At 40.3% G+C, this 20,113-nt stretch overlaps 1 protein-coding gene across 5 annotated transcripts in view; it reads right to left on the bottom strand.

Annotated features, from left to right (window-relative positions):
* Positions 1-16,692, bottom strand: part of LOC124615781 (protein rolling stone-like) — a 168,441-nt gene extending 151,749 nt beyond the window's left edge. For all 5 annotated transcript variants that reach the window (XM_047143892.1, XM_047143896.1, XM_047143897.1 and 2 more), the window contains exon 1: positions 16,522-16,692. The gene's annotated coding sequence lies outside the window, so the exon portion shown is untranslated. The remainder of the gene's footprint in view (positions 1-16,521) is intronic.
* Positions 16,693-20,113: the final 3,421 nt, after the last annotated feature.

Here is a 20,113-nt window from a genome sequence, read left to right as displayed (position 1 = left end):
AGCGAATGCACTTTCACAGACTGTTCCACAGTGTTGACTACCATTCACTTGTATCTGCGTTTACACTAGAGGTGTAAACTTGATAACGAACGTAACCCATGAACGCTGCGTTGTTGCCTCGTGGCGATAATAATCGGCACACAGGATACAACATTATCTATACCTAGATATTCAGAGTGACAATTCAAAACTCTGATATAGAGAGAGGATTATTTTGTATGACGAGCGTGTTGCTTCTGCCGAAGTAAGTGAATTCCGTGGCAAAAGAAGAATTTAGATGTCTGAATTCGTACGTAAGCGTAAAATGCGTGAAGGTATTGCACTCAACACTGAATTGCTGCTCCAGCTTTTCTTAGCAATAGCCTAAAACGTTGCACATACGTCAGTTGATTCTTTTCAATGGCTTCTTGTTGAAGCTGGGAAGGAAATCTAAAAGCAGAAGATTAATTACCGACGAGCAACATAATCTGAAGAACTCTTTTTTCATTAGGAACGCGCGAAATTTACAAAGTGATTGTTTCGCATTTGAATAACCGCTATTTACAGCAGAGAGAGCTCTCGTTCGCTGTTGCACGTTCGTGTTCACTTTCGAGTAAAGGAGGGCTTTGTATGGTGCTAGCTTAGCGCCTGCTACTTCTCTCGCGTAGACTTTACGGTCTGCATTATCTTTCTTTTTGTTTTTCTTTAACTGAATTGTTATTTTTCACCTTAATTAAAGCCCCTAAATCACGGTCTTTTCCGAATTTACTTCTGACCAAAAAGCAATTCTGGTAGCTTGAATCTAAGTTGATCGTTAATGACGCCTTTTGCACTCTTGTCGTGATATTTCCATAGAAACTTTCATCACCTATCATATATACACACATCAAAAACAGTTTGCACCACCTCGGTTCGAGAGTTCCGGAACCTGTAAAGAAAATTGGAATAGAGATAAAAATAAACATCATTTCCGCCCTTTTTATTGCTCAAACCTTGTTCCACGAAGAGAGTCTTTCAGTTTCCCAAACAGATGATAACACGTACAGGGAAAGCGGAGAAACATCATTCACCACCACAATAAAAGTATGTGTTGAGCGATCATAACAGACGGCCGTGGAAGAAGACTATGATGAAAAACAGGGGGACGACAGCTGCAGACTTCACTGTAGAACTGAATGTCGCACTCGCGAACCCGCCAGCTCCAGAACAACACGAATGGAGGTCCTTGAGTTGGGAATTGCAGGGCTAACTGGAATTTCAGAAGCACGCATCAGTGATGTAAATTCTCATAACAGCAAAACGCAGTGCCAACACCACGAAATCCGAATTTTGGAACACTGTAAGGAAGTAGTTTGGTCGGACGAGTGTTGTTTCGCACTGTTTCGCACTTCTGGCCGGGTTTTCGTCCCAATACTTCAACATGGCAGGGGTTCGGTGGTGATTTGGGCACCCACGTTATGGTGTTCCACGGGCCCCATGTGTACTCTGCAAGGTCCCATGCTACCAAGGAATATGTGACCATTTTGGCTGATCAGATCCGTCCAGGGATACTAGAATACACGGTAGGGGTCACGCGCAGGCGGTCTGTGAGGTGTGACGTCACCGTGACCCCCACTGCATTGAAATTTACAGGCACACGGCGCAGATATAAATGTAATCGAAATTTTCCAAGTTTTAGCGTATTATTACTATTGTTGTTTTTATTATTATTATTTACTTTAAGAGCAGTTGAACGGAATGGACAGTGTCTTGAAAGGAGGATACAAGATGAATATCAAAAATGGTTCAAGTGGCTCTGAGCACTATGGGACTTAACTTCTGAGGTCATCAGTCCCCTAGAACTTAGAACTACTTAAACCTAACTAACCTAAGGACATCACATACATCCATGCCCGAGGCAGGATTCGAACCTGCGACCGTAGCGGTCGCGCGGTTCCAGGCTGTAGGGCCTAGAACCGCTCGGCTGCCCCGGCCGGCATGAACTTCAACAAAACCAAAACGAGGATAATGGAATGTATTCGAATTAAGTCGGGTAATGCTGAGGGAATTAGATTAGAAAATGAGACGCTTAAAGTTTTGCTATTTGGGAAGCAAAGTAACTGATGATGGTCGAAGTAGAGAGGATTTAAAATGTAGACTGGCAATGGCAGGGAAAGCGTTTCTTAAGAGAAATTTGTTAACATCGAGTATAGATTTAAGTGTCAGGAAGTCGTTTCTGAAAGTATTTCTATGGAGTGTAGCCATGTATGGAAGTGAAACGTGGACGATAAATAGTTTAGACAAGAAGAGAATAGAAGCTTTCGAAATGTGGTGCTATGGAAGAATGCTGGAGATTCGATGGGTAGATCACATAACTAATGAGGAGGTATTGAATAGAATCGGGGAGAAGAGGAGTTAGTGGCACAACTTGACTAGAAGAAGGGATCGGTTGGTCGGACATGTTCTGAGGCACCAAGGGATCACTACTTTAGTACTGGAGGGCTGCGTGGAGGGTAAGAATCGTAGAGGGGGACCAAGAGATGAATACACTAAGCAGATTCATAAGGATGTAGGCTGCAGTAGGTATTGGGAGATGAAGAAGCTTGCACAGGATAGATTAGCGTGGAAAGCTGCATCAAACCAGTCTCAGGACTGAGGACCACAACAACATCAACAGCTTCAAAATTGCTTAATAGCGACATGTTATCAAAATGCCTTTCATCTCCTGTTTCATCGCCTTATGAGTGGAATTTAGAACAATCCTTTCTTAACCGATGCCTACAGTGTAATATCGAGACCCTGTCCAAATTTCAAGTTTCTAATCTTAGCGGTTTGGACCGGGCGATAGTGAGCCAGTGACTCAGTCTGGCCCTATTCCACTCCCTTGTGGATAGAATTTCGAAAAACAGTGAAACACCTATTTGTTTCCATTTTCAACAGAGGAGTCGAATACCAGTTTCCATAGATTTAACGATAAAATATTTCCTAAAACATTTCATCCCCCATTTCACCTTCTTAGAGGCTGAATTTCCAAAAACATTGAAACCCGAATTTTTTTATTTGTAACCGAGAAGTCCAACACCAATTCTCATGGATGTAGCTTAAAAATGCTTTAATAAAGATTTATTTTCAAAATAACTTTCACCCGCTAATTCACTCCCATAGGGAGGAAATTTCCAAAAAATGTTGAAATACGTATTTTTTTATTTCTGACTGAGAAGCCATATACCAATTTTCCGTTGGCCTACCTTCAAAATTACCTTAATAGTGACATATTTTTAAAAAATCTTTCATCCCCTTGGAGTCTTAATTGCGAAAAATGTTTTCTCAAACTACGCCTACAGTATAATATCAACACCCTCTCCAAATTTCAAGTTTCTATCGTTAGCAGTTTGGGCTGGGCGATGGTGAGTCAGTCAGGACATTGGCTCTTATATAGGGTGTTCCCGTAAGAGCGTACAAAAATGTAACAGGACAGAGAGAATGCTACACTGAACAATTTGAGGTACGGAAGTCAACTTGTCTACTGCTTTGTCTAGCATTACTGTTTTCCAGCTTATATACAGCTAACAAAATGGTTCAAATGGCTCTGAGCACTATGGGACTTAACTTCTGAACTCATCAGTTCCCTAGAACTTAGAGCTACTTAAACCTAACTAACCTAGGGACATCACACACATCCATACCCGAGGTAGGACTCGAACCTGCGACCGTAGCGGTCGCGCGGTTCCAGACTGTAGCGCCTAGAACCGCTCGGCCACCCTGGCCGGCTACAACTAACATTCGTACAAGTTTACAAGTACTGTGCTGTTTATTTACGTGTGCATTCTTTATTTCCTGCAAGGAAACAAGGAGGACGAGCTTGATTAATAGGAAGTCATGATGCACGTTTTGTTTACTTTTCCTGCCCATAAGGTGGCTCTTGTACTTACAAGCCCCATGACAGAACGTGCTATGCATCAACGACAGACTCATTCATTATTTAGTGCTGTTCAGCGACTGTAGTGGGACGAAATTAAACGTCACCCATCCACCAAAGTCAGCCCAGTTTGCAGGTGACTATAAGTTTAATTTAGTTTTTGTTTATGTGTTTTCTTATTATTTGTAATAAATGTGAATTATCTAAAAGTTTTGTATTTTTTTTATGTGTTTCATGTACGGAGAGATCGGCGCAACGAACGGGGACAGCATCTTCGTTGCCGCGACCAGAGAGGAAATTGCTGGCCGCTATACGTCGCGGGTCGACAGCCAAGGAGCAACAGAAGATCCTGGAACCGAGTTGTTGCGTCGTGCTTCTAAAAATTAAAAATGAAGTTTTATACTCTTTTTGTACAACAATGACATCATGTAGATCTTAATCTTATTGAAATGTTAGTCACTGTCTGTCAACGCTCAAGTTCACATCTGTATATGTAGTAAGCTAATAAAATAGTGTATGCTACTAAAGTTGAAACCCGTGTCTTGAAGATTTATTTATGAAGAGTTATGTGAACAGATTAATAATATATTTGACAAGATTATTGATTCAGACAGCGTTGGCTGAAACTTTGAATCTAAAAAGTTTATTTAATGTGTGATTCTGATATCGATTAGATCAAGATAACGTGTGTCGATATAATTTTCTGAGGAGAAACAAACGAAATTTAAAATCGAAAAACTTACAAAAACCAATTGGCCCAAGTGATGTAATTCTTTGCATACGACTCAACTGATGTTTACAGTTTCGTTCAAGAACCATTCTATGACAATTTAAAAAGAATATAAATCATTTTTGAAGTGAGTGTAACTGACGTGGGTGACGAAGTCTGCACATGGTCATATATCAAACGCAAACCTAAATACGTCGTTACACCACACCGTGGCGACCTTAGAAACAGGACTTGTGTGCAACTAAGGCACACAGGTACGAAACAAAACATCAAGAGTCCTTCGGAAGTCAACGCGAGTTTTCGTGGAGCGTGCACCAGCCAGCGGCGACTTCGTGGGTGTGGGCATCTGACGGAGCCGCAGCCAAGCAGTACGGTCACGCAGTTGTTCCACGAGAAGGCGCATCTGTTGGGCAGCAGCTGAACGCTGCAAACCCCGACAACCTTTTTTCTCCCTAAACTAATAGGCCCAGTACGTCAGCTGCGGGGCGTTCCTCCGGCTGGTATTAGAGGTGTTGCTGAGGGCTTCGCCTGTCTACGGCGGTGCCGGGCGTGGTTGCAGCCAGCGACGTTTCCGGTGTTCGACTCAGCGTCCTGCCGGTTGCGGAAACGGGGTCGCAGCATCTCAGCGGCTGCATCGACGGCTGTTACATCTGCAGCCCATAGCAGCACACTGATCATCGAGAACTACAAATTACAATATTAAGTGTCCGGTGAGTTTGTTTCAAGTTGGAAGTGGAGTGTTGTATATAGGGAGTGTGCTTTTACAGGATTGTTGATTACAAGTCTGCGTGTGTAGATAGTTAATATCTTACAATAATGTCGGGAAGTGAAATGTCAGACGAAGAGCAGTCCATGTCCGATAGGAGCATGAGATCCCTTTTTAGGGCGATCGCTAAATTAAAACAATCTAACGGGGATTTCCTAGCTGAATTAAAACAGTCTAACGAAGAATCTACTGCTAGATTAAAACAGTCTAACGAAGAATCTATGGCTAAATTGAAACAATCTAACGAAGAATCTACTGCTAGATTAAAAGAGGAATTAAAACAGTCTAACGAAGAATCTATGGCTAAATTAAAACAGTCTAACGACGAATCGACGGCTAGATTAAAAGAGGAACTTAAAGGGGAGCTAACAAAATCGACAGACAGGTTACAGGAACATCTTAATGAAACCAGTCGAGAATTAAGTGATAAAATAGAGGCTTCTAAAGTTGAAATGCAGGAAAAATTAGTAGGACTTAGTAATAAGATTGCTGATAATTGTAAAAGGTTAGAAGAACATATCCAGGAATCGCGCGGGGAAAAAGCTCGCATGCGACACGATATTACTGACTTATCCGAGAGACTAGATAGTGTCAATATCTTAGTTGTAAATGAAATACAGAAAAATAACGACATGTTACGAGATGAATTTTCTATGCAAACAGAAACTGTTCGCAGAGAATTATTGAAATCTATTAAAGAGGTCTCTACCAAACCTGTAGAGATTTCTTCAATAGATAATGTAGAATTAGAGACATTAACTCATCAAGTAGAAAAGGACCATACCGAAATCGAAAACATGAAATCTTTAATTACTGAAATACGCAGTAACCTTGAGACTGCCAAAGATAATAACATTGATGGAGGTACAGAGCGTTCACATCGTGAGCACAGTGAAGAATCGATATTAGCCAATCGCGTATCCAATACAGAAATGCGGATACAGGAAATTACTAGACGGTTATCGGAATTAGATAATAACGAGAACATTTCAGGTAGCAGAGGTAATAACATAATCAGAGACAACAGTCGCATCGAATTTGCTAGCTCGGACGACAACAATATGAATAAGGCAGTCACGGCAAGCCAATCCGATGCAACTCCGTCTCTGCCAGCTAAACAAAATCCGACTATTTCTCTCGCAGAATGTCTGGATGACATAACAACAAATTCAAATGTAGCAAGTCGATTTCCTGTATTCAAACCAGGAGGCGAACTGCACCCTATAATCTTTATAAAAGCTTTTGAAACATCATTATCTCCTAAATGGAGTAATGAAAAACGCATTCAATTTGTAATAGGACATTTAGAAGCAGAAGCTGCGGAATGGGCAGTACTGCACAGAAATGAATTCAGGGATTGGGATGATTTTGTTAAGCAATTTAAACAAAATTATTGGTCAAGACGAAAACAACAACACTTAACTTTAGAGTTGTTAGCCCCTCCTCCATATTCTAAACGGTGGAGAGGTTATAGGAATTATTTTGAATGGAATTTAAACCGTGCTCAGTTAATTGAAGAACCAATTATTGACAGTCATCTAATACGAGTCCTAAGTAGTAGGTTACCGTATTACATAAAGGAAAGAAAAATGTTATTCTACGAATTATACAAAACCTTAATAAGGGGGACGAAACAGTTAACACCCGGGGTGTGTGGTTATATTTTAACGACTTGTTGTATTGGAAAGCACAGAGGGAACACCAGAGATGGAAAACCTGCATTCCGAAAACTGTTGTGGACGAGTTAATTACTTATATTCATGAAGGTTACGGGCATTTTGGAATTCATAAATGTATTAAACATCTATTGAAGTATTATTATTTCAAAAATATGTCCCGTATTGTGAGAAGTATTATTAGGGCTTGTGAAACCTGTCAAAAGGTTAAAGTTAATAACAAATCCAAGCGTTATAAATTATATGCTGTAATTCCTCGAGGTTTGTGGGATCTACTATCATTAGATTTTTTCGGCCCTCTGCCTCGGAGTTCAGGAGGATTAACTTATGTGTTTGTTGTAATGGAATGTTGGTCCAAACATGTGAAACTGTATACTTTGAAACGAGCGAATACAGCAAGCGTTATACGCTGCCTCACCCGAAATTACTTTGTTAACTGGGGCATTCCTAAACGACTTATGTCTGACAACGGTAGTGCCTTTATTAGTCAAAGATTTCAAGATATGATAAAACAATATGGAATCAAACATATCTTAATTTCGAAATATCACCCTCAAAGTAATTTAGTAGAAAGAGTCATGAAAGAATTAGGACGATTATGTAGAACTTATTGTGCACATAAACATACTCGGTGGGCCAAACTAATGCCTGAATTCGAAAAGATATTAAATGAATTGCCTCACCTAACGACGGGATTATCACCTATAGAAATTTTAGGCAAACGAATTATAGGTGAGCCTTTACTAGCTGCTTTACCTTGGCCACCAGTAAATGAGATCCAACAATGTATCCCAGACGAAACAGTTTGCGAACAGATTGTAAAAAATGCCGAACGGAGAATTAAAAGTTATAATCAACAGGCTGTAGAACCCTCATTTCAGGTAGGAGATCTTGTGCTAGTACGATCTCATCCTAAAAGTTCTAAGATCGATAAGGAATGTAGAAAATTCTTCTTGATCTTTGAAGGTCCATATGTTGTACATAAGATTGTACATCCCAAAGCATTACTTCTTATGGAACCTTCATCAGGTGTAATTAAAGGATTATATAGTGTTGATCAAATGAAACCCTTCATTCCTAAATAAGTTAATATTTAGTATATGTTACACACGGAAGAGCGTTCATAGTTTATTCATGTGAAGTTTTTCGTGATAGTTACGTATTATTTTAAAGAATAGAACAGAAAGCTTAAACAAGTGTTCTACAATAATCTACTGGTACTTAAAAAGAGGAAGATAACCAAAAGGGGGATTTATATGGAGGAAATTTTGCTCTTAGGTCTAAAGGAATTTTGCGTATTTTAAATTTACTCGGATAGTAGGAACCAAAGGGGGATGGTTAATAGTTTTAGGGACCATGGGCGTCCAGAGCTATATGGCTCACGAGAACATAGCAGAGTGCCTTTAATAGAGGTTTGTAATAGTGTTAATATAGAACACACCAAACGGGGCTCTCTCGCTTGTTTCTCCTAAATAAATGGCCATTACCCAACAAGGTGTCCGAAGGTAAAGAAAGCCGTGCCGAGATTCTAAAGAAAGTTTTGCTTGATTTCTTCTTGACCTCAGGCATAAGTAAGGCATTAGGGAAGAGAATGACGTAAAGTAAATAGTACTATTAGTTATTGTGAGAAACTTATTAGTAATATACATTCTTGAAAAGAATAACTCTAGTAAATAAATGAAACTATAACTAATCTATCACAATTTGAATGCTCTGTCCTAATGTACAACGTTAAAGAACGTACTAAATTAGTATTTATTAGCAACTATTAACTGAAGAGGAGCAATCTCCCTATATTCGGTTACGAATTACCATAAGAGCACAATTAAGAGTAAATGACAAATAGTCACAACGATATCGTATTAAAAGGATGAAATCTATCTAATAGCAAGGACTCTAGGTTACGTAAAATGTGAGAAAAATGTATTAACAGTTAAATATTGTATATTGAAAAGTTTTAATTCGGTTAAAACCTGACAAACTGAGCTTGTGGGTGGGGTATGTAGTGGGACGAAATTAAACGTCACCCATCCACCAAAGTCAGCCCAGTTTGCAGGTGACTATAAGTTTAATTTAGTTTTTGTTTATGTGTTTTCTTATTATTTGTAATAAATGTGAATTATCTAAAAGTTTTGTATTTTTTTTATGTGTTTCATGTACGGAGAGATCGGCGCAACGAACGGGGACAGCATCTTCGTTGCCGCGACCAGAGAGGAAATTGCTGGCCGCTATACGTCGCGGGTCGACAGCCAAGGAGCAACAGAAGATCCTGGAACCGAGTTGTTGCGTCGTGCTTCTAAAAATTAAAAATGAAGTTTTATACTCTTTTTGTACAACAATGACATCATGTAGATCTTAATCTTACTGAAATGTTAGTCACTGTCTGTCAACGCTCAAGTTCACATCTGTATATGTAGTAAGCTAATAAAATAGTGTATGCTACTAAAGTTGAAACCCGTGTCTTGAAGATTTATTTATGAAGAGTTATGTGAACAGATTAATAATATATTTGACAAGATTATTGATTCAGACAGCGTTGGCTGAAACTTTGAATCTAAAAAGTTTATTTAATGTGTGATTCTGATATCGATTAGATCAAGATAACGTGTGTCGATATAATTTTCTGAGGAGAAACAAACGAAATTTAAATTCGAAAAAGTTACGAAAACCAATTGGCCCAAGTGATGTAATTCTCTGCACCCGACTCAACTGATGTTTACAGTTTCGTTCAAGAACCATTCTATGACAATTTAAAAAGAATATAAATCATTTTTGAAGTGAGTGTAACTGACGTGGGTGACGAAGTCTGCACATGGTCATATATCAAACGCAAACCTAAATACGTCGTTACACCACACGACGTGCAGTACAATACTATGGAGCAGTACGGTACAGTTTCGAAGAAGTCACTGACATGCACCTGGTGAGTGGGGAAGTACGTTGCAATGTTGAAAGGCTGTACAGGGAACGAATTCCTAACAGGGATCATTCGTCACGACGAGTGTTGATTTTCTCGATCGACGAGTGCGGGAGACGGGTTCATTGGAAAGAAGAAACGAAGGACCTGGAAACGTAAGGACTACTCGCACTCCTGATTTTGAAGAGGAGGTGCCGGAACGTGTTGCTCATACTAGTGTGTGGTGTAATGACACAAGTATACGTCGCACAGTGTAGGAATTGTTCCATTTCATTTCGTAGAAGCTATTCCGTTATTATCTCTCATAACTTAAAAAATACGATTAGTAGCGGGACAGTCGTAAAAACCTGTATAAAGTGAGCAGTGAGATGACAGAGTACTGAGGGCAGGGTAAAGTGATGCAGCTCGCCGCTAAGATGCTGTCGCCAGTCTGCGAAGTGTGCAACCAATACTCTGTAACTGTGTTTTGAATGTAAAGCTACAAAATATTGTTTTTTTATATTAATCTCTATAATTGCTAAGTGGATCTTAGTTTTCAAAGTATTATGAACCTTTGTAATTAAAGCTGTAACGAGTCATGGCCTTAGGCTTAAGTTAAAATCTAAAAGACTTACACCGCGGAAGGGTAAGGCGGGAGAAACGTTGCGACAAAAAGTTCCAGAACAGTCCTCTTTGTGAGTCGGAAGGGTTGTGAAGTAGCGTGTGGCGATTAAAATGAGCATAATCATTGTTAAACAGCCTCGAGTGGAGGGGAAATTATTGCTACACATAATTCTACAGAATAAGCAGCTGTTTGTCAACCAAGAGGAAGTGGCAGAGGCCAGTGGCAAGTGCCACTTTGCTGTGAAGGAGGCAAATGTTATGTTACAGCGTTACCCACTGTACTGGCCAAATATTACCATGGAAATTACGACTTGGAAGCCACTGTGTAAAATCTGCTAGACCATCCATCCGTAGACAAATGTCGTCTGAGGCTGCAATACGTTGCTCAACACCACAAAAGGACTGAAGCGTTTATTTCTGTGGTGAAGTTCAGTACATTCTATTTTTCATATTGACAAACATATTGTAAAAATCATGATTCGTCTTCCGCTTGTACAAGTTAACACAAGTCAAGTGTTTAAAAGCAACGAGCTTTATCACAGTGATGCTATTTCAGTAGATGCTTAGTGTTTCCTTTTAATCAGCAACATTTTCAGATCGTAAGCTGGATATACGTAGCCCCATATAAAGTGCTTAAAATTATTATTCCTATATTAAACAAAGCATCAGATTGTGTACGAAGTAGCAGCTGTTTTATTACATTGACAAGCATAATAAAAGCAGTTGCAGAAGAAGAGAACGAAAGGTATTGTGCACATTGTCATTACTAAAAAGAAATATTATTACTGTAGTGTTCAGAAATCGGATTTCCACTGATTAATGGCGTGTGATAAAGTAAATTTATGTTTCAACAAAATTGCAGGGAAGCGTGTTTGTTAAGTTGCATTGAAGCACTATCAGATCAAAAATTCCTCACGTTGAAAATTATCAGGAAACATCAATGTAAAAACTCATTTTCAGTCAGTGGTCAATTCTGTGTAACGATAATGTTAAAGAAAGATGTTTATTAGTTACAAAAATTGCAAATAACACCTCCACAGTAGCTATGTTTCTTCAGTGCTTAGCAGCATCTTTTTACTCAATATTTCAGTGTTAGTTTACATAAAAGTGTCTCAAGTTTACATTTATTTCGTACTGATGAAATTGTCTTTTCCTGCAGTAACGAAAGCAATACATGTGTAGGATCCATACGTTCCATATGCAGTAGAGATGGGCAAACTGAAACACGTAACTGTTTCGAAACAAATGAAACAGTACAATGTAATGTTTCGATACGCTGTCTCGAAACAGTTAAACAGTTTGTGTTTTGTAATCTTGAATGTCAACTGTATAAGTATGTCCATATAAACACAAATGAGGTGCGAGAGTGCTAATCATATCGCAGAAAGTATGAAACTTTCACTTAGGTTTCTTGGCAGTTTCGCATTTCCTGCAGAAAATGCGCCGCTTTCGTGTCGTGTGACTCTCATACTTTTCAATTGGCTGAGGACAGTGTTTGTATGTTTGACATCATAGATTTTGCCAAACTCGTTTCCCTGTATTCTAGCTCCTAATTTTGATAGGTTTTATGAGTGAAAATCCTTATGTGCTCTTGATAAGGCAAATCATGAGATGTAACTTATTGAGATAGAATTCTGGGAAGCGAGGCACTGAATTAACATTTATGAATGTGCCACTCACACTTTTCTTACAGTTAAATTTTCCGTTGTTTGTCACACAGAGCAGGCCTGCAAACTGACTGATGCACGCAGATCAAAAAATTACCATAACAGACAGGAACATACAACGCAATGGTCAAGTATGGCAGTTTTTCATCAAACAAGTCAGCAGAATACAGTTCTTAATATGTACACTTGACAGAACAGGAAAACATGTTAAAATATTTCAAGGTAACTGAAATACAGAGATCGGTATGTTTCCTTGAAGTATAAAATCCAGACTAAAATTTAAAACAATTCATACAGTGCAACGCCCTTGTGATACCTACATCATGGCAGATCTGGCTCTACACCACTTACAATTCTTGCTAAAAACGTTTGTTTGATGTTCAGTCATATGGAGACCACTCAAGTGCTCACAGCAAGCAGATATATTTTCATTTTATTGTGAACTTTCCCAGGAAATCAGAGATGAAGTTAAGTTGCTGTTGGAATGCAATTTTTATCACAGTATCCGAAAGACAAAAACAAAAGTATCAAAGTACCATTGTTGAACTGCCTGAGAATTATTTACGATACACAAGTGTTAAGACGCCTATATTGTGTAATAACCAAACACAGCACATTTACAAAAATAAATACACAAACATATACGCACATAAATCAGATAATTATTCTCAAACACATAAATAAACGTACTGGTGAACAAAAATATGTCTTCCGTGTGCAACAAATTTGAGAAACATGTTCTTGTAAGGTAGCTATATGTAAGATTCAGTGGATTAAACAAAATACAGTCGGATACAAATTCAATGCACATTGTCCAGAAAAGAACAAAATGAACTGAAATTTTACTGTTTCATTTCTGAGTAGATCTACTGTACCTATTCTGAGTTGTAGTTTAGAAATATCATTTTTGATACTTTTTCGCTTGAAGGACGGATCTTCTGTCTGTTATTGTTTGCTCCTGCTTTGAAAATATGTGCTCACATAGAACAGAGGTGGCCATAATACAAAGACGTCGTTTCATTATTTGAATCAGCGGAGGAAACCACACATGGTTTTCTTTCCGATACAGCAATGGATATTGTGATCTGGCATCTTCATATATTTATCAAGCTCGACTATACTTACAGCACATGGATTGTCAACACTTTGTATCAACCCTCCTAAAATCTTGCCAAATGTTGCCAGTGCTAGAGTTGAATGTCCTGACCTCAAATGGTTTTGCTGGTGGTGGATAGTCTGTAGAAAACCTTGTGGGTTTCTGTCGTATTAAACAGCACTTGTTAGTTATGGCATCTTTTGTTTCTTTTAATCGATGCCCAGTTTTTGGAAATCCATGCTCTGTGACGGAGGATCCGGAGGGTACAGATTCTATCATCAAGTTTAGCAATTACTGTATTACTGCCTTCATTGCTGTAATCTGAGTTTTTCAGTCTCAGACATTGACTTTGTAAACCTTTGCTTAGTAAGACAACTTTTGACAAGGTTACATTTATTTTTCTGCTAATTTCTGTTGTGACTTGCTCAAAAGGCGATTGTGTTTCACAAGATTTTTTGATAACTGATCAGTCTTCATTGGACAGTTTTGTCTGTGAATCCAAACAGGATGGCGAGGGTGCAAAGGCTTTTTGTTTCAAAAGCGTGTCAACCATTTCATACACTGAATTCCATCTCGTAGTGCAATCTTGTTTCGGCATTAAAATACGGGAGCCCATTTGCTTCTGAATATTGTGTAATTTCTCAAATGCTTGAGGACTTATTTTGAAAAATTCCACTATTGACTTCACTTTTGTCCTTGTCTGTGCAATTGGTTCAAGGCTTACTTACACAATTACATTCAGTGTATGTGCAAAAAAAGGTATATGCCACCATTTTCATCATCACTGCCTTCACCATATTTGGTGTATTATCTGCAGTGCAAGCTATAATTTTATTGGTAATACCCCAAGTTGAAGTCACATTTTGTAATTCACTGGAAATGTTTACAGCTGTATGCTTATGGAATTTACAACTAGACAACAAATATGACTTCAGATTGCAGTTTTCATCAACGAAGTGAGCAATCACTGCAATATAATTATCATTTTTCACAGATGTCCATGAAGCAGTCGTAATGCACATGGAGAATGCAGCTTGCTCTGCAGATCTTACTCACATTAGCGTGTCGTCGAACACTTGGGAGAGTAAGCTTTTGGAGACGGTTTTTCTATTGGGGGGTACACAGTTTTTATTTAATAAATCAGTCAATTTTCTAAACTCTACTCTCAACAACATTAAACGGAAGATATTCTTTAACAACAAGTCTTATAATCTGTTCGCCTATTATGGCTCGCTTGGATGAAGGCACTGGTCTTGGTGCAAATCCAGTAATCTTTGTTTGTCTACGACACCTACCCAGAACTGAACCGGCAGATTCCTGAACTGTTGCTGTGGAAGTTGAATTGACTTCGTCACTGCCCAAATTCATAAAAACTGGTTTCGAACGAGTTTTACTTAAATTAACTGTTGGATGCTTATGTCGCAAATGTCTGTATAAGCAGGAGGTTGAACTACTTTTAAACGACAACACTGCCGAGCACAAGTTACACTTAATTTCCTCAGGATTCATCTTCATAAAATAATCCCACAGCGTGCTTCGTAACGCCATAGCTGAAGACAGAAGAAACACCACGAACTGAACTGGAGGTGGGAGCAAACTGCAGAAACAACGGATACGTCACTGGGATTTCCACATTCCGTTAGTATGGGTAATATACCCATACTGCTAATTTCCATGCACACAAAAGGAATCATTATGGATAATAGGCACAGTGACTATAGACTCACAAATAACCCCTAGTAATTCGAATAAATAACAAAATATAGCAGCAAAAGTTTTTGTCTTTCAAGGTCTTTCGAACCATTGCTATAAACTCACCGTGCTTCCCAGCCCTTCCCGTTCACCATTACACTATCAGTGATACATTAAACAGATTGCTTGCGATTATACCAACATCATACTTATGTATATGTCTAATAACTGTCACTCTACTCTTTTTTTTATTCAAAATGTTGTAGGCTTATTTGCGTTTCTTAATATGATTGCTGTACATGAACAGAGAAGCGTATGTTATAAAAAAATATGTAATTTAAATGAATGATTTTCACACATTTATTACTTTGAATGTGAATAGTGTGCGTTATTTTATTGTTTGGTTAATGTTTATAAAGCAGACGTTACGCCATTTCGGAATAGGGCAGTCAGCTAGAAACGAAGCTTTACTTTCGGCAATCTTAAGCTTCATGCTATTGATTGTCAAAAAGATTTCGACACTCTTGAAAGTGTTTCATAAAGTGGTATGTTAAATGTGTTTCAGTACCTGTGCCAAGCCCGAATATCGTCCGACACAGAGCGGAATGAAACATCACTGTTTCGATACAGTTAGTTCGTTCCAAGCACAGGTGGACTGAAACAGTCTTATTTCGAAACAACAATACAGTTTGTGTGTCTGGCTCGAGATCAAATCAGGTCCGGTTATCCGAGACAAGGGCGGAATGAAACACCACTGATTTGAAACAGTGAACTATGGCCGTTCCGAAACACCAGTTCCACGTATCGATACACTGTATCGAAACATAGATACAGTGGCCAAGACTAATATGCAGTGTACGTCGCTATTTCAAAGTGGTTATGGCTTACATTGTGTGCTCTCCTCCCCCTTGTTTGCTTGTCGAGTTACTATATCTATTCCAATTATTCAAAATTAAAGATTGGGTGGTAAGAAGTTAGCTCTGCAGCGCTTAGAACGATCAGTGAAACCAACAATGAGGTCTTATTGCACGTGAGCGTCCGCCCATGATAACTACGAGTCCGATCGCCAATTACGGTCATTTATAGGCGAAAACTGATCCATATAAGGATAGAAGTGGATGGGGCATCGCAGTGGCGAGTACATCACGAAGAACAATTACACCCATCTCAGCCACAACGAGTTCATGCAATGCTTGTGACTGTTACAGTTAACTGCAACTAACGTAAATAAAGAAGTACACACTAATGTGATTTTATTCATATTATTTCCTTAAGATGGCTTCTCCGACCCCAGGTTCCCTACCTCAAATTGTTGAGTGCAGCATCCTCCATGACCTGTTAAATTTTTGCACGCTCTTACGGAAACACTTTGTGTAGATGGTGTCATTTTCTTCAATATCAATCTGAAGAGTACCAAATTGGTAGCTGCTGTTGACTCCAGCACAGAGAGTGAGCATATCGTCAAAGATGTTTTTAAAAAAATCGTTTCTTCATTACCTCGTGGTTTTTGGCGCTCCCGTGCAGCTGGGAGCGACGTGCTGGAAGCCCGCAAGCGTGCGCCGTCCGGCGAAGTACTGGGCGCCCGCCGGTCGGAGGGCAGCGTTCGCTAGCGACTGGCTACGTGCGTCGTCAGGTGGAAGTCAGACGGGCGAGCGCAGCCTCCGGTAGGCCCAGACACGGATCGCGGAATAACACCGCGGCTAGCGAGCCACTTCACGCTGCCAAGACAGCGGCCGTGGGGACGCGCCGTCCTTGATAGCAATCAGCTGAAAAACCGCTCTCTGCCTCGCTGATTTCCCTTACCTTCCATACCCGGGCGTGTGTGGGGCGCCCGACAGAGGAAAACAGCTGCTACAGCCGTGAGGCGAGTCTCACGGGGAAGGTGTCGCCAGCATTTCGTCCGCATTTACTGCACCAAATTTCAGGATTGCTCCTAGAGCGGTGAACAGGATCTACGGAGGACACCTGCTGTTTTATAACATACGTCAACGCCAAAACTCGACTTTCAGACGGAGGGAGCAGTGTTCCAATTCCGAGCATCCCAATTTAGTTAATTCGTGCTTTCCCTAAATCTCGACATTCGTACCCCGCAAGCCAGCTAATAGTGTGTGGCGGATGGTACTCTGTGTACCAACATCACATCCGAAACTTCCTGGCAGATTAAAACTGTGTGCCAAGCCGAGACTCGAACTCGGCACCTTTGCCTTTCGCTGACAAGTGCTCTACCAACTGAGCTACCCAAGCACGACTCACGCCCCATCCTCACAGCTTTACTTCTGCCAGTACCTCGTCTCCTACCTTCCAAACTTTACAGAAGCTCTCCTGCGAACCTTACAGAGTTAGCACTCCTGAAAGAAAGGATATTGCGGAGCCACAGCCTGGGGGATGTTTCCAGAATGAGATTTTCACTCTGCAGCGGAGTGTGCGCTGATATGAAACTTCGTGGCAGATTAAAACTGTGTGGCAAGCCGAGACTAGAACTTGGGACCTTTGCCTTGGGTGCTGTGAGGACGGGGCGTAAGTCATGCTTGGGGTGCTCAGTTGGTAGAGCACTTGCCCGTGAAAGTTTCATATCAGCACACTCCGCTGCAGAGTGAAAATCTCATTCTGGGAACATCACATCCGCCTTTCCTTGTTCCAGCTGCGAACGTTACGCGGGAAGAAGATTGTTGGCAAACGTCCGTGTGACCTCGAATCTTTCTAAATTAACTTTCGTGGTATTTTCACAAGATGCGATATACACTGGAGGGAGCAGTTTGTTGTTTGGCTCATCTAGCAGTGTACACGCACGGAATTTGAAGCAGTAAACCACACCGTGTAGCTGAACGTCTCTCTTGTAGCGTCTGCCATTGATGTTGGATGTGCATCTCCGTGACGTTTTCGAGCTTACTAAACGAACCTGCGATGAAATGCGCTGCTCTTTTTTCGGTCTTCTTTATTTCTTCTATCAACTGTATCTGGTGCGGATCACAGACTGACGAACAATATTCTGGTGTTTGTCGGACAAGTGTTTTTTAAGCTACCTTCTTCGTGGCTGGATTACACTTGGTGAGAATTCTCCAGTGAATGTCTGCCATCTGCCTTTCGCCGGCCGGGGTGGCCGAGTGGTTCTAGGCGCTACAGTCTGGAACCGAGCGACCGCTACGGTCGCAGGTTCGAATCGTGCCTCGTGCATGGATGTGTGTGTGTTGTCCTTAGGTTAGTTAGCTTTAAGTAGTTCTAAGCTCTAGGGGACTGATGACCTCAGCAGTTAAGTCCCATAGTGCTCAGAGCCATTTGAACCATCTGCCTTCCCTGCGATTAGTTTTATGTGGTCGTTCCAATTTAAATCGCTCGGTAGGCATACTCGTAGATATTTAAAGCATGACCGTTTGCTTCACTTCTTCAGCAATTGTTTGATCACACAGTAACGCGGCTTTCTGTATATTTATGCTTAATATCTTACATTTGTTTATACTGAGCATCCCAATCACTTCAGCAAGTGGTAGATCCTCTGCGTGTCTTCCTGCATTTCGCTACAGTTTTCTAATGTTGTGACTTCTCTGTCTGTAGCACCATCGTGCGTGGACAGCACCATGCAAACTCCGACATTATCCAGTAGGTCTTTTATACCAGCTGTCTTCCCCAAGAGTCGCATTTCGTTTTCGCCGTGAGTAGCTTGAGTCAGCCCAAATAAGTACTGTTCATCACGTCTAGTGCGTCACACTTAGCTTCAAGGAAAAGCTTCGGTTTGTTTCCCGTTACAAATAAAATTATGTTTAACGGGGAATTTTAAGCGCACGTTCGAAAGAGCAGTCGTAGGTTAGTCTAGTCCAATATTCATTTTATCGACACGTGTTGACGGGGACAGTAAAATACGAGGACTAGCCAGTACTGGAGCAGCGGCAGCACCACCTCGACCCACTACTCCCGCCAAGCAGCAGCGCTGTCCAGTCGCTACTAGAATACTGGTTATTCTCCGTCTTTCACTGTCCCTGTTAAAGAAATATCGGTAAAACAGGTATCCCGCTACAGTAATCTCGGGCCGGTCTATTGAATGGGCACGTAAAATCCCGCTCTAAAAATCACTTTGTTCGTAAGGAGAAACAAACCGACACTTTCCGCTGACAATGTGAATTTCATGAAACATGTTTGAGCCCACTCCATCTACACAATTCAAAAACGAAATTGCAAATATCTGTCGAAACACCAGAAAAATGTGTCTGACGACTCTTAGGTGAGGGATCCTGTACATACAGGGTGTCCCAGGAAGAATGGTCAGTATTCAGGGATGTGACAGGAACGCTCATTTGAAGCAAAAAGCTCCGCGTTGTCATATGACCCCTTCCTAATGGCTTCCGAGCTAGAACACATTTCATGTCACCTACTTTTGTACGTTTCTCTTGAAGAACTCGAAAACCGTGGCCTCTAACGAAAACGTATTGCAGTACAAAATTAAACTACATTAAATGTCCTACAAGAAAAGTTACATTCATTTTTTCTCTGGGACTAGTAGTTTGCGCAAATAGAGCGACAGAATATTGAAAATCTCATGCGACGCGCATGCGCTGTAGCTTAGATAGGTTTTGTAGGCCAGTTGGAGATTGTTTCCCGACTTGTTCGACTCGAACTCCTCTACACTACGTTGTAAATAATGGTAATCTACTGAATAACACAGAAAATAAATAACAATGTTCATTAACCCATTCCAAATAGGGCACTTTTCCATATGAAGTCTTTTGTTTCAAATGAGAGTTTCTGTTATATCTCTGAATCTTGACCATTCCTACTTATATGACGAATAATAATGATCAGGCCGTTATGAAAAATACACTGTGCTGGGAATTGTTTGAAAACTTGTTGCTAGCAAACAGTATAAGGTTTGACTCAGGGGGTACGAAGTAGCTCCTGCCGTCTTGCCAATATGTAGCAGCCATTAGCATAGTACTGCACGGCTATGATGGTTATAGCACTGAACCTACAGAACTTTCTCCATGGTACGTTAGTTTAGATGCATGTACATTGTTAATAACAGCAATTCAGTGTATTGGTTTTATTGCATTTATAATTAAAATCTCTTTGAAATGGCACAGAGACTAGTACTCAAAAA

The sequence above is a fragment of the Schistocerca americana genome, chromosome 5 (genome assembly GCF_021461395.2).
Source record: "Schistocerca americana isolate TAMUIC-IGC-003095 chromosome 5, iqSchAmer2.1, whole genome shotgun sequence".
Classification (NCBI taxonomy): Eukaryota; Metazoa; Arthropoda; class Insecta; order Orthoptera; family Acrididae; genus Schistocerca; species Schistocerca americana.
Note: the sequence above shows the minus strand (reverse complement) of the source record. Positions and strands in the feature narration are given on the sequence as shown.